At 39.4% G+C, this 24,783-nt stretch overlaps 1 pseudogene; it reads left to right on the top strand.

Moving 5' to 3' along the window:
* Positions 1 to 9,369: 9,369 nt before the first annotated feature.
* LOC129403492 (peptidyl-prolyl cis-trans isomerase NIMA-interacting 4-like) lies at positions 9,370 to 9,780 on the top strand (annotated as a pseudogene).
* Positions 9,781 to 24,783: the final 15,003 nt, after the last annotated feature.

Below are 24,783 nucleotides of genomic sequence, written 5' to 3'. Positions count from 1 at the left end.
TCTTCAACAAATTACTACCAAACAGAATCCAACAATTCATCAGATATCTTTTTAAAAAAAATTTATTGAATCACTGTGAGATAGTTACAAGCTTTCATGTTTGGGTTACAATCACACAATGATCAAACACCCATCCCTCTACCAGTGCACATTCGCCACAATGTCGCCAGTATACACCCCCTTTCACACCATGACCAAGTAGGATTCACTCTGGGAATGCAAGGATGGCATGAAATATGAAGTCAATCAACACAATAGGCCATATCAATAAAAAAATGAAAATCATATGATCATACCACTAGACGCAGAGAAAGCATTTTATAGTATTCAGCACCCATTCATAATTAAAAAAAAACTCAACAAAATGGGAATTGAAGGAACTTTCCTAAATATAGGCAAAGTCATTTACCACAAACCCACAACAAATTATATTCAATGGAGAAAATGTGAAAGCCTTTCTTCTAAAATCAGGCATTATACAAGTTTGCCCACTCTCACTACATCTATTCAATATAGTACTGAAATCACTTGCCATAGCAATTAGACAAAAAAAAGGAATATCAAGGTCCAAAGAAATATTATAGTGAATAGAGTTCTTGCTTTGCACACAGCTGAACTGTGTTTGACTCCTGGTATCCCACTCCTGGTTCCCCAAGTCCACCAGGAGTGATTCCTGACTACAGAGCTGGAATGATCCCTAAGCACCACCATGTGTGGCCCAAAAATCAATAAGTAAGTAAATTAAGAATCTCAAGGGACATCCAAAAAAGAAAAGAAAGAAATCAAGCTTTTACTATTTGTTATGACATAATACTATATTTAGAAAATTCTAAAGACTAAAAAATCTTCTAGAAACAATATATTTGTATAGTAAAGTGGCAGTCTACAAAATTAAAGTGCAAAAGTCCACAGCTTTCCAATATACAAATAATGAAAGAGAAGTAAAAGATATATTTTTAAATCCTATTTTCAATTGTGTCTCATAAAATCAAGTACTTGAAATCAGTTTAACTAAAGAGGTTACAAACCTATACTAATAAAAATACAAAACATCACTTCAAGAAATAAAACAGGACATGAGAAAACATATCCCCTGATCATAGGTTGGGAGGACAAATATTACAAAAATGGCAATTTTTCCTAAAGCATTGTACAGATTCAATGCAGCTCCTATAAAAATACCAGTGTCATTATTCAAAGAAATAGATCAAACATTCCTGAAATTCATGGAACAATAACTCCCTCCCCCACCCCCCATCCTACAAATATCTAGAGCAATCCTTCAGGAAATAATGGAATGCGTCACTTTCTCCAGCTCCAGCTCCAAACTGCACTACAAAGCAGTACTAATTAAAACATTACTGCATTGGAATAGTCAGAATCTCAGATCAACAACCTGAGACAGACCCTCAGGTATATGATCATTTAATATTTGATAAAGAAGAAAAAATATGAAGTGAAGCAAGGAAAATCTTTCAACAAATACTGCTGCAGAAACTGATCAGTTACCTGCAAAAAAATTAACTCAGACCTCTTCCTAACATCATGCACAAAAGTCAGATAAAAATAAGTCAGATAAAAATTGATTAAAGACTTTGATGTCAGACATGAATTTATAAGATACATAGAGGAAAACTTAGGCAGAACCTCCATATCATTGAATATATGATATATAAAGGCATCTTCAGGGATGAAACACCACTGACCAAGCAAAAAGAAGCAATGACAAACAAATTGGATTACATTGAACTATGAAGCTTCTGCACCTCAAAGGAAATGATTACCAGGATATAAATACAGCTCATGGAATAGGAAAAGTTATTTACCCAACACCCAGACAAGTGTTGGGTTAATATTAAAGATAAATAAGGACCAGTGGAACTTTGCAAGAAAAAAAATCCAACCCCATCAAAAAAATGGGGAGAATAGATGAACAGAAACTTCATCAAAGAATAAATACAAATGCCCAAAGGACACATGACAAAAAATATATTCTATACACTAACCATTAGGGAGATAAAAATCAAAACAATGAGATATAATCTCATGCCACAGAGTTGTCATTCAGCAAAGCTAGAGCATCAAGAAAAAGTTCAGTCAAGCTACCCTTGAAGATAGAGAAAAACCTTGAAGAAACTTGGCTGACCAAATTTTAAAATGGCAAAACTAATGAGGACAATCAAAGTAAAATTCTCAAAAACCAAGAAATGTGAAGATCTTGGAAGTTTTAAACAAGAATAAATCTTCATGTGTAGATGTTTTCAAAATTGTGCTTCTGTTGAAAATACTAAAAAGCAAAAACTCAGAACATACAACTTCTCTCTTCATATTATACTACCCTCACTCACAAAGAAGATAGATCATTTGCTTTGAGGAAATCCCTGTCACATACATCTGTTCAGTGATGCATAAGAGGACGGCTCCATTGTGGAAGTTGAGAGGCAGAAAAGTATACTCTGATTTTTAAGAAAAATTTTTTCACATTATTTTATTGGATCTTAGCCAGTTTCCAGCGGAGTAAAGAGAGGCTGCTAAAATTTCAGGGCTAGGACGAATGGAAACGTTACTGGCGCCCAGCCGAGCAAATCGATGATCAACGGTTTGACAGTGATATAGTAATTTATTGGATCCCCATGAGATACACAGTTACAAAGTTCATAACTGAATTTCATTCATGCATGCAATGTTTCAGCACCCATCCTTTCACCAGTGTACGTTTCCCACCACTAATGGGGGATCTCGGGATGGGGGGGTACCAGCGCTGTTTTACGCCCAGACAAGACCCTCAGCGGCCAAACACAAATGCCTCCTCCACTCCTGAATGACCATGATCCCGGAGGCCCACTAACTAGTTTCGGAACCCAGCAGCTTCTTGCAGAAATGCCTCTAGACTGTGAACTAAGCTACGGCTCCATGCCGCCCTGGGAGGGGAAAGGTTTCTCTCTCGGCCTTTTCTTTCGGCAGGGGCATGGCGACTGCCATCTTTTAGAGCCCACTAAACAGAGGTACAAGCTTGCAGTGACATGACTTCTGGCAGAAATTTCTCTGGACTTAACTACTAAAATACCAGAAATCCAAAACCACGTGGCTGTGCAACCTCATATGCTCTTTATTCTCAGCAATGGAAAACAAATTATCAAATGATGCTTTTTTGGCAGTTCTAATTGTTGGGGAACATGTGCACTGGTGAAGGGATGGGTGTTTGATCATTGTATGACTGAGACTTAAACCTGAAGGCTTTGTAACTTTTCTCGGGGTGATACAATAAAAACAAAAGTAAACCATAATGTTAACTATGAACTTTGGGTGATAACAATGTAATTATTGGTCTATTGAATAACAAACGTACCATTATATAAGGGTTGCTGATAGTGAGGAAGCTTGTGCATGAATGGAGACAGGGAGTATACAGGGGTTCTATGTGCCTTACACTCAGTTTTTCTGTGAACCTAAGAGAACTCTTTTTAAAAATATTAATAAAAAATAAATAATTTGTGTGTTTTATGATGAATGTGTAGTTTAAATGAGACTCTACCAGAAGAGAACATCGTTGAGTCACTTGTCAACTAGGCTACCTTGGCTAGAATCATAAAAACCTCCTCCTGCTCACAGCTAACTTCTGGGCTGGTAAGGTACAAAAAGATGGAGCTGGAAAGGTTGGGATAACTCTCCCCATATCCTTGTACAGTATCTTCAGAATAGAAGTCAGAGGCTTTGGGGTAGCTGGGCTCTTTGTGCAAGTACCGAGTGCCAAGGAACAATAGATATATGCAGAAAACATGTCACTTTTGACACAGAGTCAAGGTCAGAGAATTTCACTTTTACTTTCATGTGCCCTTCACAAAGTCTATTCACTTCAAGGGAAGAGAGACAGATTTCACTTCTTAACAGGATGTAGGTAGTTTCCAGAAGAATATGCAGCTCAGAATATTGTTGCAGTCATTTTGGAAAATTCAGTTGATCACTACAACGAGAAACATACAAGGAGTTTAAGGAGTTTGTCAGTAAAGTCCAAGTATAAAGTGCTCAAAGCTGTGTCTAACTCTGTGTGACTGTCTGTGGCTGTTCTCTGACACAGTTCAGAGTTCATTGACCCAGTGATCACCAAGGCAGTCAGGGACCCATCATTGGAGAAGGATTGGTGGGACCTTTACTCTTTGCCACACATTGCTTGCGCATTTCTGTGTAGAGACAGAACTATTTGTCTATGCCTCTAAAACAAAATCCAGTTTAAACACAGGTACTCTGCTCTACCCAGCCAAACCAATAGCCCCACTTTTCATGCAGCCTTCCTTGATTATCCTATCCTAGCAACCTGCACTGTTCTATCTTGTGTTCTGTGAAAGAACCTTACAATATACTCTACACCAAAGTATGCAAACCAATTAGCACTCCTAGCAATCATCTTGTTTATGTTCCTTGAATTGGCTGAAAGTCTCTAACACACCAGGACCATGTTCCCTACTTGGCCATCTCCCTAGTGGTGTTGGCCCAGTGACAAACATGAGGACTATATGCTTTGGGTTGCTAGTGAGAAAGGGTAAGATTCGAGGATACAGTTCTGAGCTATTTCCATTCATCTTTATGAATGAAAATTGAAAATTTACGTTCCATTGAACTCCCATTTGTATACGTACATTTATGTGCCCTACTATTGTGGTCACCATGTGCTTGCATGTGTCTATGTGTAGGGCCCTGAGGGTGAGTGTCCTTCTGTTTGTGAAAATGTGTTTATACACAAATGCCATGATGCATAAAGGAGTTTGTGTAGGTGTAGACAATTATGTGTCTGAATGTATGCACGTATTTCTGTGAGCTTGTGGACACTGAGAAAACGAACGTTAGGTATGTATAATTCTATTTGTGTATAGAGTATGTTATGTCTCTGTGTGAAAATGCATGTGCAAGTGTTTGTGGATGGGAGTGGGCACAGCTACAAACCCAAGCTGGCCTTGGGTCTACATGGGGAGCAAGAAAGATATCCTGCCCTCATTGGTAATTCTTCCAGCATCTTTGGGCAAGCTGTCCTTACTTCCTCTCAGGGACAAGGAGCTAAGCAGAGGTCAAGTGACGCACTGCAGACCCCACAGCAAGTCGAGGCAGTCTTCGAGGGTCTGATTGTCAGGCTCACATTCCCCCTGCGAGACCGCGCTGTCTCTCTGTGGCATGCTGGCACCTTGCCCGGGCCTTGCAGGCCGGCTCTGAGAGCCCCCATTGTGGATGATAAGTGGCTGTGTGCCATCACTGAGATCCCGCAGGTGACGAGTCTGTTCTGAGACGCTGAGGGAGGAGTGACTCCCAAGGGGACAGGAAAGGGGGCACCCTTCATTTTGTATGGCCAAAGAGTTGAAAATAACGGACATGCAAAAGGAGGGAGAGGAGAGAGGAAACCAAAGCTAATGAGGAATAATGAAGATGTCAAGAAGGACACACACAGAGGATGGTGGGAGCCAGGGTCAGAGCGGAAAGCCCACGCACACAATAGCAGCAGGAAGCAACGCGCACTGGAGACCACGTTGGTGCAGGAAACTTTTTGTTTCTTGCTTTAATTGCTGACTCTCCTCAGAGTTAGAATTGGGCACTGATCAAGAGACTTGAGTGTTGGTATGGAAAACAACGGCAGACTGAAAGGCAAGGAGAGGCAGCCAACAACGACTTTCACTAGGCCTCCTGCTAGTGATTTTAGTTACTCTTCAGGGCACAGAAAAGGGCTCTGAAACCCTCCAAAGTTGTATACCCAGCAGGAATCTCTGTGGAAAATCCACCTGGATAGAGAACAGATATGACCTACATGAGGCTGTTAGAATGGAGTTACATGAAGAAAATTGTATTTACTAGAGTTTGTTTGAACAAGTGTGACCAAAAAATATTTTTTAATTGGCACTGGGGCTGAGACCTCTAAGAAGTTGGGTTTATGCAATCAAGGCATGCAATGGCCTTTCCTTTAGAGTGGTGTTGCTGGAGGAAATCAGGTTTTCATTGTAATGGGATATGTGATTAGGAAGCAGAGCCATTACCTGGAATGGCAAAAATAGCCTGGATAAGGCACAAAAGTTAGATCAAAGTGGATTAAAGACCTCAATATCAGATATGAATCTATAAGATACACAGAGGAAAATGTAGGCAGAACTCTCCATGACATTGACGCTAAAGGCATCTTTAAGGATGAAACAGCACTGGCCATGCAAGTGGAAGCAAACATAAACAAATGGGACCACATCAAACTAAGAAGCTTCTGCACTTCAAAAGAAACAGTGACCAAAATACAGAAAGAGCCCACAGAATGGGAAAGAATATTTACCCAATACCCATCTGATAAGGGATAAATATCCAGGATATACAAGATACTAGTAGAATTGTATAAAAAAGAAACCTCCATACCATCAAAAAATGGGGAAAAGAAATAATCAGAAGTTTCCTCAAAAGAGAAATACAAATGGCCAAAAGGCACATGAAAAAATGCTCCACATCACTAGTCATCAGGGAGATGTAAATCAAAACAACAATGAGATATCATCTCACACCACAAAGACTGGCACACAAAAACAACAAAAGAACAAAAGCAACCAGTACTGGCGTGGATGTGGGAAGAAAGGGACGCTCTTTCATTGTTGGTGGGAATGCCGACTGGTCCAGCCTTTATGGAAAACAATATGGACAGTCCTTGAAAAACTAGAAATTGAGCTTCCACATGACCCCGCAATACCACTTCTGGGAATATATCCCGAGGATGCAATAAAGCACAGTAGAAATGACATCTGTACCTATATACTATATATTCATTGCGCATTGTTCACAATAGCCAAAATCTGGAAACAACCCGAGTGCCCTAAAACAGATGACCGGTTAAAGAAACTTTGGTACATCTGCACAATGGAATACTATGCAGCTGTTAGGAGAAATGAAGTCATGAAATTTGCTTATAAATGGATAAACATGGAGAGTATCATGCTAAGTGAAATGAGTCAGAAAGAGAGGGACAGACATAGAAGGACTACTCATTTGTGGAGTATAGAATAACATCACATGAGACTGACACCCAAGAACATAGAATACAAGGACCTGGAGGATTGCCCCATAGCTGGAAGACTGCTTCATGAGCAGAGGGGAGAAGGCAGATGGAATAGAGAAGGGATCACTAAAAAATGGTGGCTGGAGGAATCAGTCAGGATGGGAGATGTGTGCTGAAAGCTGTCATAATGGACAAACATAATGATTTTATAATGGACCAAACATAATGATTCCTCAGTGTCTGTGCTGAAAGCCATAATGCCCAAAAGTAGAAAGAGAGTATAGGGAATATTGTCTACCATGGAGGCAGGGGGAGTATGGGAAAGGGGGGTATACCGGGGATATTGGTGGTGGGTAATGTGCACTGTTGGAGGGATGGGTGTTTGATCATTGTGTGATTGAAACCCAAACATGAAAGCTTGTAACTATCTCACAGCGATTAAATAAAATTTTAAAAATTAAAAAAAATCCATAGGAATTGCATTGAATCTATTTATTGCTGTAGCTGATAGTCATTTGAACAACTAATTTTCCTAAGCCGTGAACAAAGAACTCTACATATCTTTATATCTTTTAAATTCTTTTAAAACAATATATTTTAAAGTTTTAATTTAATACAAATAGTATTTTCATTCTTAGAGGCCCCCACATGTGAAGTAAACACAATAATTTTAAGCCCTAATCTCTTGATATATAGCTTTATGCAAGAGCTAAACTTCAGCTGAAGAAAAGATCAAATGGATCCATACAGCAGCAAAGGTGGTTTTATATTCCAGAAGCATCTGGCCAGTGTTTCACATGCAGTGATCCACAGTTGCCATTCTCCCTCCATACACAAATCAAGAATTGACCTTGAAACACAAAGTTATTGAAGCAAGTTCTCTGGTTCTTTCTCAGAAATCTTCATTCTTTGAAGACTCCTCAATAAAGTGTAAAATGCCCTACATTTGAGAAAACTCCTCATTTGTTTGCATCATAATGGAATCAAATGCATAATAAAATCTGAAGAAAATAAAAAAAATAGCCTGGATTGCCACTCACAGGTGCCTTTGCCATTTGCTCCATACTTCTTTTCCCTGATAATCAAACAGTTTTAAAACATCTGTCTTGCAGGATAGTGGGGGGGGGGGGGGGGGCTGGTGGTATGCAACACCCAGTAGTACTCAGGGACCACTCTTGGCTCTTGTTATCAGGAGGCCACTGTTGACTCTGTGCTCAAGTGCCACGCCTGGCAGTGCTCTGGGGACCATATGTGGTGCTGGCATTTAAATGTTGATCACTGTTGTAGCCTCATGCTAGACAAGCCTCGTGGCCCTACAAAACATTTTTAAAATCAGCAGAAAAAATTATTTATTTTCTGTCTTGGGAATCATACGTGGCTAGCACCAAAACCTGCTCAACAAAAACCCAAAGTAGATTTTTTAAAACCTAGCTAAGTTTGCTATGTGAGCATCCATTTCCATTCCTCTTTTTAAAATTTCTTTAAGGTAATAGAAAAATAACAAAAAAAATAGCAGTTTCTCAAAAACAACACCATCAAAAGACAAGGGAAAAAATTCAGCTTCAGGACTGAGCAATGAGAGTTTGATAAAGAACAAGCAGGTGTACAGAAAACCAAGTCCCAGTGTGCTGGATTTCTTTGGAAGAGCTAATGTGCCAGAAAACTTCAAAAGGGCTCAGGCCTGTGTGAACAAACCCAGGGTGAACATGTGAGAAAATACAGGAACTTCCAAGCACAGAAGAATTAAACCTCAATTCTTCAAACTACAAAAGTATTCATCCCTGCACCTATGGCCCAGTCTACTATCCTCAGTCTCAAAGAGGGTAGGTCACACAGCTTGCACCTCTGACTCTTTGTGAAGGGAAAGCCAAAACAACAACAAACCTTTCCATTTCTAAAACTAATGAGCCTTTTTTTCCTTCTTAAAAATGAATTATGGGGTAGGGTGGTAGTTCAGGGGTCAAGGAACACATCTCACACATACAAGCAAGACTGTGAGTTTGATCCCCAGCACTATGGCCCCCTGAACACTGGTGGCTGTGGCTTTGGTGGACCCTTGCATCCTGGGGCACTGGTGGAGAAGACCAGGAACTCTAGCTAAAATATTGTTTTCATGAAAGGTATGATTACAAGTTCTGTAGAAAAAAAGTTCCAGTGTCTCAATAAAAAAATGGCAAAATAGGTACTGGAGCGATAGCACAGCGGGTAGGGCGTTTGCCTTGCACTCGACCCAGGTTCGATTCCCAGCATCCCATATGGTCCCCTGAGCACCGCCAGGAGTAATTCCTGAGTGCAGAGCCAGGAGTAACCCCTGTGCATCACCAAGTGTGACCCAAAAAGGAAAAAAAAGGCAAAATATGGGCAAGTTTTGGGGATTCCTCATTCCTCCTGGAGGGGAAAGCAGTTCTGGAGAAGCAGGGAAAGGAGTAGAAGCCCTGGGAATGATAGTGTTGACAGAAGGCTCAGTGTCCCAGAAGTGTGGGCAATGCAGTAAAGGTCAGGAACATTGTATGCAAGAAACATGGAAAAATCATGGCAGTCATAAAAAAGTTAAAGTCTGGAATGTGATTCAATGAAGTGGCCACACAATATAGTGAAGATAAATCCAGGCAAGAGGGAGATTTGGGTTGGATGACCAGAGGGTCGATGGTGGGACCATTTCAAGAAGCAGCATTGGCCTTGCCTATGAGTGGGATTGAAAACCCATGTTTACAGACCCTCCAGTTAAGACAAAATTTGGTCATCATATTATTGTGGTTGAAGGGAAAATAAAATTTATGAAAAGTTTTTTAAAATGGCAAAATATTCTATGTTCTTGGATTTGAAGAATCAATATTGTCAAAATGACTGTCCTACTTAAATTATTATATAAATTCAATGCAATTCCCATCTAAATTCAGAAAACATTCTTCAAAGACTTAGAACAGTCAATAATAAAGTTTGTATGGAGACACATAAACACCTCAACTAGCCAAAGCCATACTTAGAAAAAAGGAACTGGGGAATAACTCATTATGTAACTTTAAATTATGCTGTGAAGCTATAGTGATAAAAAAAAATCTTGAAAATACAGTAAGGATAAACTCTCTAATCAATGAGCTAGAATTAAATACCCAAAGAAAACTTCCGAGATCTTTTTTGGTTGGTCAAACTGCTCCAGGTACCTTATAAGCTCATCAATGTCCTTGATCCAGAGACTCACAAATGAATCTCAAATGAACTAGCTCCCTACAGAGGTGTCTCTGGACGGCAATCACTTACACTTTTGGAATTCCAGGAGCACACGGATGCTTTTGCAGCCATGCAGCCTCTCATGATATTCATAATAATCAGTAGAAAATAAATTATCTAGCATCTGCCTGTGACAGGCAGGCTGGAGTGGTAGTGGGAAAATTTAAAATAATGGTGGTGGTAAGATGTAATGGTTGTAGGATTGGTGTTAAATTAAATATTGAATTTAATTAACATGAACAACCTTATGAAAGTGAAATCTTAAAATTAAAAATAAGCTTAAAGATTATGATCCAGGAGGTCTGCTAACCCATTTTGGCACCCAGAGACTTATAGAAATGCATCTAGACTATGAGCTGAGCTATGACCCCATGCCGCCTGGGAAGGGGGAAGGATTTTCTCTCCCAACGTTTTCTTTCTAAGGGGAAGATAGCAGCAGCAGCAGCAGCAGTGCTATTTTCTAAGACTCACAACCCAGAGGTACAGCTTGTAATGAGGTGGCACGCAAGAAATCATGGGAAGGGGGTGTTACCGGCATGCCCTCTGCCTAGATGAGATCCGGAGCAGCCGCGCACCACACGGCTCCTCTGCTCCTTAAACACTATGATCCAGGAGGCCTACTAATCCATTTTGGCACCCAGAGACTTATAAAAATGCATCTAGACTGTAAACTGAGCTAAAACAACAGAAATCCAAAACCACGCAGCCACAACCTGTAATCTTCATTCTCAGCAACGAAAAACAAACTATCAAATGATTCCTTTTATGCAAGTTGGATCATTGGGGGAAAATTCTAAATAGTAATAGTTAGTCCTCTGTTGAAATATTGAATGTATCCAAAGTATAGAGAGAATAAAGTGAAGATCATTGGCCACTCTGGTGCAGGGGTGGGTGGGGGGTGGGAGTGGGGTATATTGGGGTTCTTGGTAGAGGAACAGGTGCACTGGTGAAGGAATGGGCATTTGATCATGATATGACTGAGACTTAAACCTGAAAGCTTTGTAACTTGTCATGGTGATTCAATAAAATAACATTTATATAAAAGTAATAAGCTACAATGGATTACAGAATAACCTTTCTCTTTGGGGAAAATAAATAAATAAACTTTTTGGGTGGGTGATATACCCAGTTTGGCTCAAGGCTATCTCCTGATTTTGCACTGAGGAAATCAGTCTTGGCATGTTCAGGGGACTAGATGAGGTGCCAGGGACCAAATGCGGATCCGGTGTTTGCAAGGCAAATACTCTACCCACTATATTATCTCCCTGGCACCTAAAAGACAACCATATTATCTCCCACAAAAAGACACCCAAATTATGGGCTGAAGCAATAGCACAGTGGGTAGAGCATTTGCCTTGCATGCAGCCTACCTAGGTTCGATTCCCAGCATCCCAGATGGTCCCTCAAGCACCGCCAAGAGTAGTGCCTGAGTGCATGAACCAGGAGTAACCTCTGTGCATCGCTTGATGTGACCCAACAAGCAAAAAAAAAAAAAAGATACCCAAATTAATGGGAGGAAATATTTGCACTCAACACATTACATAAAAGGTTAATTTCCAAGATATGTAAAGTACTCACAAAGATCAACAACAGATATCCACAAATCCTATTAAGAATGGAGAGATAAAATGAATCTACTTCTCTGAAGAAAGTAGATGGGTGGAAAATAGGCACCTGAAAATCACTTATTATCTGGAAAATCCAAATCAAGATGACAATGAGATATCATGTCACACCACTGAGAATGGAATATATCTCTCCAAAACACTGGAGAAATCAGTGTGGGAAGGTCGTGGTGAAAGAACTCTCATCCATGGTTGGTGGGAATGTAGCCTGATACAACTCTATGGAAAAAAAGGTATTAAGGTTTCCCAGAAAAAAAAAAAAGATAAAGCTGCCATATGACCCAGAAATTTCACTTCTTGCCATCTACCACCAAGATACAAAAACATTCATTCAAAAGGACATATGCACAGCATTGTTCATTGTAGCACTTAGCACAATGCCTTGGTTATGAAATCAACCTGTTCAATAACAGGTGAATGGTTCAGTAAGAGATGGTATTCCGGGCTGGAGCAATAGTACAAAGGGTAGGGCATTTGCCTTGCACTCAGCCGACCCGGATTCAATTCCCAGCGTCCCATATGGTCCTCTGAGCACCGCCAGGGGTGATTCCTGAGTGCAGAGCCAGGAGTAACCCCTGTGCATTGCCAGGTGTGACCCCCCCAAAAAAAGCAAAGAGATAGTATTCATATTCAATGAATACTATGCAGTTGTAAGGAGTGCTTAAACCATGCAGTTCACAGTAATTTGGATGGAACTGGAAAATATTATGCTAAGTGAGTCAGAAGAGGAAGAATAAGTGCAAGAAAATATCACTTATCTGTTGTATATAAAGTAACAGGACAAGGGAACTCAAGGTGTCAAAGAGGGAAACTCTTTTACCATTGAATATAAAAATGAGAAGGACACAAAATTCTATGCAGCCTTTAGGAAAAATGAAGTCATGAAATTGGCTTATGAAGGATGGACATGGAGAGTAACATTCTGAGTGAAATGAGTCAGTGTTAGTCTCATACTATGCTACTATATATTCCACAAATGAGTGCAGTAATTCTATGTCTGTCCCTCTCTTTCTGACTCATTTTATTTAGCATGATACTCTCCATGTCCATCCACTTACATGAAAATTTCATGATTTCATCTCTTCTAACAGCTGCATAGTATTCCACTGTGTAGATGTACCAGAGTTTTTTTTTAACCAGTTTTCTGTTCTCAGGCACTCAGAAAAAAAAAATTTAAAGAAACTTCTAACAAGCCTAAAAATATATATCAACAATGCAATATAAATTGGATAATTTTATACACTCTCTCTCTTAACCACTGGGCACAACAACGAGAGAGAAAAAAGTCAATAAGGTACTATTAGCTTCAAGGGATAAAATGGGAGCACTAGACTTAACAGGCAAGTATAGGGTTCACCTCCTGCAAAAGCCAATCCTGTTTCCCCTAGTGCACCAGCATAGACAACATGCTGAGACTCACAAAAAGTGTTTTTGGTTGTTTTTTTTTTCTTTTTGGGTCCCATCCGGCGATTCACAGGGGTTACTTCTGGCTCTGCACTCAGGAATTACCCCTGGCAGTGCTCAGGGGACCATATGGGAAGCTGGGAATCGAACCCGGGTTGGCTGCATGCAAGGCAAACGCCCTACCCACTGTGCTATCACTCCAGCCCCATGAGACACACAAAAAGTATCCACGATATCAGAAGGATAGAAATCATATCATGGATCTTCTCAGACCACAGTGTGAAAATAAATCACAAAAAGGAAGCTGGGAAACACTCAAATACCTAGAAGCAAAACAGGATACTACAAAATAACCATTTGATCAAAGAGTAAATCAAAAAATAAATTTAAATATTTCTGCAGTTAAGGACAAAAAATAAAAAATCAAGCTACCAGAACACACAAGAGACAACAAAAACTATACTAAGAGCGAGGTTCATAGAAATACAGGTTTAAATCAGGAGACAAGAAAAACACAAAAGAATAATCTCACTGCACATTTGATACTAAAAAAAAGACAACAAAGGAAGACCAAGGTAAATAAAAAGAAATAATAAACATATTTTATTATATTGTGTTTTATATTATTAATATATTATTATATTGTGTTTTATTATGTTATATTGTGTTTGTTATATTGTATTTATTAAAATAAATATAATTTTATTATATTTTATTATATTATATAGTGGCAGGATGGATTAGAAAGTTGAACCCAACATTCTGCTAGATAATGAATCAAACATGATGACTTCTCAGTGTCTGTGTTGCAAACCATAATGCCCAAAAGTAGAGAGAGAGTATGGGGAATATTGTCTGCCATAGAGGCAGGGGGAGGGCGGGAAAGGAGGGGTATACCCAGGATATTGGTGGTGGGGAATGTGCACTGGTGGAGGGATGGGTGTTTGATCATTGTGAGATTGTAACCCAAACATGAAAGCTTGTAACTATCTCACGGTGATTCAGTAAAATTTTTTAAAAATTAAGAAAATAAAGAAATGCAAGTGACCAAAAGGCACATGAAAAAATGCTCCAAAAATAAAAGAACAGAAATTGAGAATGTAGAAATCAAGACAATACAAAAGTTAAATGAAAACAACAGCTGTATGTTTGAAAGAGTAAATGATATTGACATCTAAGGAAAAAAGAGAGAAAATTCTAATAAATCAGACCAGAAACAAAAGAGAAGAAGTTACAACAGATACCACAGAAATAGAAATTATCATAAGAGATTACTATGAACAATTTTATGCCACAAAATAAGAGAATTTAGAAGAAATGCATAGGTTTAAAACTTTACAACCTCCCAATACTGATTCGGCAGGAAGTAGAAAACATTAAATTACTGGTTACAGAAATCACAGCACTTATCAAAAACCTCCCTCCAGGGGCTGGAGCGATAGCACAGCAGGTAGGGCGTTTGTCTTACACGCGGCCAACCCGGGTTCAATACCCAGCATCCCATATGGTTCCCTGAGCACCTCCAGGAGTAATTCCTGAGTGCAGAGCCAGGAATGATTCCTGCGCATTGCCAGGTGTGTCTCAAAAAGCAAAAATAAATAAATAAATAAATAAATAACCTCCCCGCAAGCAAAATTCTAGTTCTAAATCTCTTCACTAATAGCTTCTTCCAGACTTTCAAAGAATATCTGCTACCTATTTACTTAAGCTCCCACAGAAAGCTGTAAAAATGGAAATCTAGTATCTATAAGGTCAAAATTATCCTATTAACAAAAACAGGAAGACATAATTAACAAGAAAAATTCAAACCAATTTTTCTGATAAACATAATGAAAGAATCTTGACAAAATTTTGATAAGCCACATCATCAATACATTAAATGTATCATATACTATAATAAGGGATGTAAAAATGATTCAATATCAATACGGTATACCACACTAATAAAAGATATCAATAGATGCAGGGAAAGAATTAAGAGTCAACACTAATTTATGACAAAATAAACTTTCAACAAAATGAGGATTGAAAGAGTGTATCTCTATCTAGCAAAGTACAGCTATCACAAACACAATTAGCATCATACTCAAGGACAAAATACTAAGATCCTTCCCTCCAAGATCAGGCACAAGATAAAGATGTCCACTCTAATCACTATCATTCAACACAGCAATAAAATTCCTAGCCATTGGCAACTAGGCAAGAAAGAGAAATTAAGGTCATTCAAAATGGTAGAAAATAGGGACAGAGAAAGTTCACTATGCTGGAAGCATATGCTTTGCATGCAGGCGGCTCAGATTCAACTCGCAGAACCCTCATTCCCCCCAGCTATGGCAGGAGTCATACAGAACACTGAGCTAGAAGTAATACCTGAGTACTGCTGGTATGTTCCCACCCTCATAAAATAAATCATCAAACTATCACAACCTGCAGACAGCATAGTATCATATAAAGAAAATTCTAAAGACTCTACCATTTAAACTCCTAGAAACAATAAAACTGTACTGTAAAGTAGCAGCCAACAGAAATAAATTAATATTTAGCATTTTGTCATTAGGGCAGAGAAATAATACAGAATATCGGCACTTTTCTGCATGAAGTTGACCTGTATTTGATCATCAGCACTACATGTGTTCCCCCACGCACCACTAGAAATGGGCTTTGATCACAGACCTCGAAATTAAATATCATTAAGAAAGTAACTTTTTAATAACAGAATTTTAATTTCAAAGTATTAACAATATTAGGCAACATTTAAGAAGGCTAATAATTAATGAGAGTTGGAAATGAAAAAAGAAAAAGATGTTATTTAAAAGTAAATAACTCAATACTGTTTAGTAGAGCTGAAAGCCATAGTCTGCAGAGTGAGGCATTTATCAAATGCCAATCAAATAAATAAGAATACATCCATACCAAAACCTATTATTTAACTTTTTCAGATTTTTGTAGTGTTTATTTCCATTAAAAAATATTAAAGAATTAGGAATGAGAAAGTTTCTGAATTCCTCAACAGTAACAAAGATAGAAAAACACCCTCCTGCCCGAGGTTTGGGGCTTGCCCTGACTCCCCCACCCCCGCCTGGCACCTTTTGGCCGCAGCACCATAGGGTCCTGACCACTCCCCACTCTGCTGGTTAGGGGCGTGTCCTCACCTTAGGGGGCGTGGCCTCAACGTGGGAGTGGCCTCTTTCCGGAGTGGAGGCCACTTACAAGGCGGCAGTTGTTTTTCTTACCATTCCATGCATTGTCTTTTGGCCACAATTGATAGAACCCACTCCTCTGAAGAATTCCCTGGTCATCTTAGTCACTATATGTTATGTTAATAGTCAAGTAACCTAGCCTATCCTAATTTCACGAAAACTGTTGCGCATAAACGTCCTTTGTAAAAAGAGCATAGCCCCACATCTTCAGTTGAGGCCCCTCCCAAGCTAAGGAGAGCACCGGATAGTAAAGCCCATAACAACATGAAGAAACAGCAAAAATCGCCACCACCAGGAGAGATCCAAGAAAATATCTCACGAACCTCAGCAGCGACTTCCCAGAAATACAACCTCCTCTCGGATAAAGAATTCAGAGAGGAAATTGTGAGGATGGTTCACAAACTCAAAGCAACTATGGAACGAACTTCCAATAAATTAAGGGAGGATATGGATGCAGCATTGGAACGGTCCACTAAGATAATCCAGGAAGAAATGAGAGCAGAAATTTCAAAGCTACGAACAGAAGTCACACAACTAAAATAATCAGTAGATGAAATAAAAAACCCGGTAGGAGCCCTCAACAGTAGAATGACTAGAGCCAAAGACAGAATCAGTGAGCTTGAAGATGAGCTGCACAAAGCATATAGGCAACAACAAATAATGGAAAAAGACCTCAAAATCGATCTGGAGCGAATTAGAGTCCTAGGGGATGACCTCAGGAGAAACAACATAAGAATCATGGGAGTACCAGAACGACAGGAACCAATCCCAATAAAAAAAACACAATTAAAGACATCATTGCTAAGAAATTCCCAGAGCTAGAGAATGCAGACATCCAGATCCAAGGAGTCCGAAGGGTGCCAGCTAAAAGGGACCCAAATAAAAAAATCCCCAAGGCGGACATTTTATGGGTCCTTTGAGCAGGTATGAACTTTTGGCGCAAAAAAAAAAAAGTGCTTTGAACTTGAAACAGCGGGAAACCTGGGCAGTCTCGGGCCGGGGCCGGAGCTCAGGCTCCAGCCGAGATTCGACCTGGGTGGCCATGCCTTTGCACAGCCGCGTGGATGCAGAACAAGCAGGAGTCAGAGCCAGCTATATGACTTGGGGTTCCAGCGAGTGCTTGCACCCATGTATGCAGACTGTGAACTAAGCTTTTGCCCCACGCTGGCTAACGGAGGAAATATCCTTCTTCCTTGGTCTCTCTTCCCTCCCGGAGGAGGCGTGGTGTCCGACATTTTATGAGTCCTTTGAGCAGGTATAAACTTTGAGGCGCGAAAAAAGAAATGTGCTTTGAACTTGAAACAGCGGGACACCTGGGCAGTATAAGGCCGGGGCCGGAGCTCGGGCTCTGGCCAAGATTCGACCCGAGTGGCCATGCCTTTGCACAGCCACGTGGCTGCGAAACGAGCAGGAGCCAGAGCCAGCTATATGACTTGGGGTTCCAGCGAGTGCTTGCAACCATGTATCCAGACTGTGAACTAAGCTTTTGCTCCATGCTGCTCCAGGAAGGGAAATGATTCAATTTCCAACTAAAATCTCCCTGGACTTAATTACTAAAATACAGAAATTGTAAACCACGTGCCGCTACCGAGGCCGCGCGACTTTTTATCTCTTCATTCTCATCAGTGGAAAACTAATTATCAAATATTTCCTTTTCAATAGAGCTGTATTCTTGGGGGATAAATGTCAACAAAAATAGTGAGTCTGTGTTGAAACACCAACAACAATAGTGAGTTTTGTGTTGAAATACGGAATGTAATCAAGGTAAAGAGAAAAAGAAGTGAAATTTATCACTTATGCATGGGAGGGTTTGGGGGTGAGGGGTGGGATGTATACTGGGTTTTTTGTTTTGTTTTGTTTTTGTTTTTATTGGTGGTGGAATATGGGCACTGGTGAAGGGACGGGTGTTTGAGAATTGTATAACTGAGACATAAGCCTGAGAACTTTGTAACTTTCCACATGGTGATTCAATAAAATAAATTTTAAAAAAATCCCCAAGGCATATCATAGTCAGAATGATGGATGCCATGGATAGAGACACAATACTGCAAGCAGCAAGATCAAAGAAGGAGATCATATACAAAGGAGCACCTCTTAGATTCACAGCAGATCTATCAGAAGAAATCTTCCAAGCCCAAAGACAATGGTGGGATATAGTGAAAAAACTTAATGAAATGAATGCCTCACCAAGAATACTCTACCCGGCTAAACTCTCAGTTAAACTTGAAGGAACCATACACTATTTCATGGAGAAGCAACAGCTCAGGAACTTCATAGATTCAAGACCAAATTTAAAAGAAGGACTCAAAGGGCTACTATAAGACAAGGAAAAAACCTACAAGAACAACAAACCCTACAGAAAAATGGAACTAATCCCATGATAATAATTTCTCTTAATGTTAACGGTCTAAATGCACCAATCAAGAGGCACAGAGTGGCAAAATGCATTCGGAAACTAAACCCAACTTTCTGCTGCCTACAAGAAACACATCTGAATAGTCAGAACAAACACAGGCTCAAAATCAAAGGATGGAAAACAATCCTGCAAGCAAACAGCTCCCTCAAAAAAAGCGGGGGTGGCCATACTATTATCTGACAACATAGATTTCAAGCTGAAAAAGATCAGAAGAGACAGCGAAGGTCATTTTCTATTCATCGAGGGATAAGTACAACAGGAAGAAATCACACTCTTAAACGTATCCACACCTAATGAACGACCAGCTAAATATTTAAAAGAACTCCTAACAGAATTTAAGGAGGACATAACTAGCACCACGGCAGTAGTTGGAGACTTCAACACTGCCTTATCACCTCTGGATAGATCGACAAGAACAAGACTCAGCAAGGAAACAATGGATCTGAAGGAAGAAATGGAGGAGACAGGGCTAATAGACCTATACAGGGCTATACACCCCAAAAAGAAAGAATACACATTCTTTTCCAGCGTACACGGAACGTTTTCCAAAATAGACCACGTTCTGGGTCACAAATTATACCTTAATAGAATCGGGAAGATAGAAATTGTATCAACTATCTTTTCAGACCATGATGCACTGAAGATGGAAGTTAATCACGCGGAAAACCAAATCAAACACCTGGAAATTAAACAACTCACTATTGAACAATGAGTGGGTCATGAAGGAAATCAAGGAAGAAATCAAGAGATATCTCGAAACAAATGAGAATGAAGACACAAGCTAACAGAACCTATGGGGCGCAGCTAAAGCTGTGTTAAGGGGAAAATTTATAGCTCTGCAAGCTTTCCTCAGAAAGGAAGAAAGGGCCTATATAGATAACTTGACTTCGCAGCTCAAGATCTTAGAAGAGGACCAGCAAAAGGAACCCAAACCAGATCGAAGGAAAGAAATAATAAAACTTAGAGCAGAAATTAACGATATGGAAACCTGAAAAACAATCCGAAAGATCAATGGAAAAAGAGCTGGTTCTTTGAGAAAATAAATAAGATTGATAAACCGCTAGCAAGACTCACAAAGAAAGAAAGAGAGAAAACCCTAATAAATCAAATCAGAAATGAAAAGGGGGACATCACAACAGAAACCAAAGAGATTCAAAGGATCATCAGAGACTACTTTGAAAGTCTGTATGCCACAAAACAAGAGAACCTAAAAGAAATGGACGAATTCATTGACTCCTACAATCTCCCAGGACTGAACCAAGAAGACTTGAAATACCTGAATAGGCCTATAAATATCAAGGAAATCAAAACTGTAATCAAAAGTCTCCCCAAAAACAAAAGCCCAGGCCCAGAGGGATTAACTGGCGAATTCTTCCAAACATTTAAAGAAGACTTGTTGCCAGTTCTCCTCAAGCTTTTCTAGGAAATTGAAAAGACAGGAACCCTTCCGAACAGTTCCTATGAGGCACATATCTCCCTAATACCAAAAGCAAACAAAGACACCACTAACAAAGAAAACTATGGACCAATATCCTTGATGAATACCGATGCGAAGATCCTCAACAAAATACTAGCAAATAGAATCCAACAACTCATCAAAAAGATCATACATCATGACCAAGTGAGATTCATCCTGGGGATGTAAAGATGGTTTAACATTCTGAAATCAATCAACATAATCCATCATATCAACAAAAGTAAAGATAAAAACCATATGATCACATCAATAGATGCAGAGAAAGCATTTGACAAGATCCAACACCCATTCATGATAAAAACTCTCACCAAAATGGGTTTTGAAGGAACTTTCCTCAAGATAGTCAAAGCCATCTACCACGAACCTATGGCAAGCATTATCATCAATGGAGAAAAACTAAGGGCCTTTCCTCTAAGATCAGGCACAAGACAAGGATGCCCACTCTCACCACTTCTCTTTAATATAGTACTGGAAGTATTAGCAATAGCCATCAGGCAAGAAAAATATATTAAGGGGATTCAGATCGGAAAGGAAGAAATCAAGCTCTCACTATTCACAGACGATATGATACTATATCTAGAGAAGCCTAAAAGCTCTAGTAAGAAACTCTTAGAAACAATTGACCTGTACAGTAAAGTCGCAGGCTATAAAATCAATACCCAAAAATCTATGGCTTCCTATATGCAAACAATAAGACAGATAAAAGGGACATGAAAAAAGCAATCCCGTTCACAATTGTGCCCCCAGAAAATCAAATACCTTGGAATCAGCTTGACTAAAGAAATAAAGGACCTCTACAAAGAAAACTATAAAACGCTACTCCATGAAATAAAAGAGGACATGAGGAAATGGAAACATATCCCCTGCTCATGGATAGGGAGAATAAACATAGTCAAAATGGCAATACTCCCCAAAGCATTATACAGATTTAACGCTATCCCTATAAGGATACCTGTGGCATTCTTCAAAGAAACGAATCAAGCAATCCTGAAATTTGTATGGAACAATAAACTCCCATGGATAGGTAAAACAATTCTTGGGAAAAAAGATGATAGGAGGCATCACCCTCCCCAACCTTAAACTCTACTACAAAGCGGTAACAATTAAAACAGCATGTTACTGGAACAAAGGCAGAGCTGAAGACCAATGGAACAGGGTGGAATATCCCTAAACACAACCTCAAATGTACTATCATCTAATCTTTGATAAGGGAGCAAGAGATGTGAAGTGGAGCAAGGAAAGCCTCTTTAACAAATGGTGCTGGTACAACTGGACAACCACATGTAAAAGAATGGGCTTAGACCTCGACCTGACACCATGCACAAAAGTCAGATCAAAATGGATTAAAGACCTCAACATCAGACCACAAACCATAAGGTACATTGAAGACAAGGTTGGCAAAACCCTCCACGATATTGAAGATAAAGGTATCTTCAAAGATGACATGCAACTGGCCAACCAAGTGGAAACAGAGATCAACAAATGGGTCTACATTAAACTAAAAAGCTTCTGCACCTCAAAAGATACAGTGACCAAAATACAAAGACTATCTACAGAATGGGAAAGGATATTTACACAATACCCATCAGATAAGGGGTTGATATCAATGGTATATAAAGCACTGGTTGAACTCTACAAGAAGAAAACATCCAACCCCATCAAAAAATGGGGCGAAGAAATGAACAGAAACTTTCCCAAGGAAGAGATATGAATGGCCAAAAGGCACATGAAAAAGTGCTCTACAATACTAATCATCAGGGAGATGCATATCAAAACTATCATGAGATACCACCTCACACTTCAGAGACTTGCACACATCCAAAAGAACAAAAGCAACCACTGTTGGAGAGGATGTGGGGAGAAAGGGACCCTTCTACACTGCTGGTGGGAATGCTGACTGGTTCAGCCCTTTTGGAAAACAATATGGATGACTCTCAAAAAACTAGAGATTGAGCTCCCATTTGACCCAGCAATACCACTGCTGGGAATATATCCCAGAGGAGCAAAAAAGTATAGTCGAAATGACATCTGCACTTACATGTTCATCACAGCACTGTTTACAATAGCCAGAATCTGGAAAAAACCCGAGTGCCCTAGAACAGATGACTGGTTGAAGAAACTTTGATACATCTATACAATGGAATGCTATGCAGCTGTTAGAAAAAATGAGGTCATGAAGTTTGCATATAAGTGGTTCAGCATGGAAAGTATCATGCTAAGTGAAATGAGTCAGAAAGAGAGAGACAGACATAGAAAGATTGCACTCATCTGTGGAATATAGAATAATAGACTAGGAGTCTAACACCCAAGAATAGTAGAAATAAGTACCAGGAGGTTGACTCCATGGCTTGAAGGCTGGTCTCTCATTCTGGGCAACTCAGAGAAGGGAACACCAAGTAAAATGTGGTCAGAGGTCATGCGGGGGAAGGGTGACGCGTCCCAAATGTAGACTAGAGACTGAACACAATGGCCACTCAACACCTTTATTGCAAACCACAACACCTAATCAGAGAGAGAGAACGAAAGGGAATACCCTGCCATAATGGCAGTGTGGGGTGGGGGGAGACTGGGGAGGGTGGGAGGGATGCTGGGTTTTCTGGTGGTGGAGAATAGGCACTGGTGAACGGATGGGTTCTCGAACTTTGTATGGGGGAAACATGAGCACAAAAATGTATAAATCTGTAACTGTACTCTCACAGTGATTCACTAATTAAAAATTTTAAAAAAAATAAAAAATAAAATAAAATCCTAAAAAAAACAAAGATAGAAAAACTGGAAAACAATATGGACATTCCTTCAAAAACTAGAAATTGAGCTTCTATAAGACCCAGCAATACCACTTCTGGGAATATATTACGAAGATGCAAAAAAGTATAGTAGAAATGACATCTGCACCTGTATGTTCATTGCAGCTCTGTTCACAATAGCCAGAATCTTGAAACAACCCGAGTGCCTGAGAACAGACAACTGGTTAAAAAAAACTTTGCTACATCTACATAATGGAATACTATGCAGTTGTAGTATTGAAATATGCTTATAAGTGGATGGACACGGAGAGTATCATGCCAAGTGAAATGAGTCAGAAAGAGAGGGACAGACATAGAAGGATTGCACTCATTTGTGGAATATAAAATTAAATAATCTGAGATGAATACCCAAGGACAGTATACATGAAGGCCAGGCATATTGTCCTATGGTTGGAAGCCTGTTTCATGAGCTGGGGGAGAAGGCAGCTGGAATAGAGAAAAGATCACTAAGTCAGTTGGAGGAATCATTCGGAATGGGAAATGTGTGCTGAAAGTAGATAAAGGACCAAACATAATGACCTCTCAGTATCTGTATTTCAGATCATAATGTCCAAAAGTAGAGAAAGAGTATGGAGGAGATTGTCAGCCTTGGAGTCTGGGGAAGGGGTTGGAAAGGGGGGGTATACTGGCGACATTGTGGAGAATGTACACTGGTGGAGGGATGGGTGTTTGATCATTGTATGATTGAAATTCAAACATGAAGGCTTATAACTGTATCTCACAGTGATTCGATAATAAAAATAATGAATTAATAAACAAAACAAAGATAGAAAAATATGGTTCCAATCTAGAATTCTACATGGATAAACTATTATCAAATTTTAGAGAAAAATAACACATTTCAAATTCTAAAAATAAAGTTTTCTTTTATGTATTAATTAGCAGGCAGGAAGCAACTTGAGAAATACTTGTTAACTGGAAGAGGAAAGGCAAATCAAAAATTAGAAATCAGAGAATCTAGTAAACTGGAGGTTCATCCCCAAAGGAAAGGAAAGTCAAATAATGGTTAAGGGAATTTCCAGTATGAGAACACTAAGTGGGCCTGGAGATAGGCAAGCGTGGAACAAAAGTATAGGAGAGAACAAAAGGAAGTCATCCAAAGATAAATGGACAGATTCATAACAAGTTTGAATATGCCCGAATGTGTACCGTATTATAAATCTATCTCTCTCATAACAAGAACCAAGAATAAAATATTTCAAACTGAATAAGAAATATCAGAAAAAATAAAACAGATCAGTTTTCAATGTAATAATGAATGCCAAACTCTAAATCTCACTCTAAATACTCCCATCTCTGTGCTCATGGTTCCCTCTCAGCAGTGCTTGGGGCAAAATGCAGTACTGGGTATCAAACTCAGCCTCCTTCATGCAAAGAAGGCATTTGGTTCATTGAAGTATATTTCTGATCCCAGTAATTGGTAAATTTTACAGACAAATGTTTCATTAAAGAAACTACTACCGACTCTGAAGGGAAAGTTTTTTGATGAAAAGACATCAGATTTGTGAAGTTAATTTGTTACAAAGAAGCAAAAAGCATAACGTGAAGAAGGGAAAGCCTCTTCAATAGACGCTAGAAAAATTGAATAGTCACATTCGTAAGACTGAAATT

Source organism: Sorex araneus, chromosome 3 (assembly GCF_027595985.1).
Source record: "Sorex araneus isolate mSorAra2 chromosome 3, mSorAra2.pri, whole genome shotgun sequence".
NCBI classification, from domain to species: domain Eukaryota; kingdom Metazoa; phylum Chordata; class Mammalia; order Eulipotyphla; family Soricidae; genus Sorex; species Sorex araneus.
This window is presented reverse-complemented; position numbering and strand designations above follow the sequence as displayed.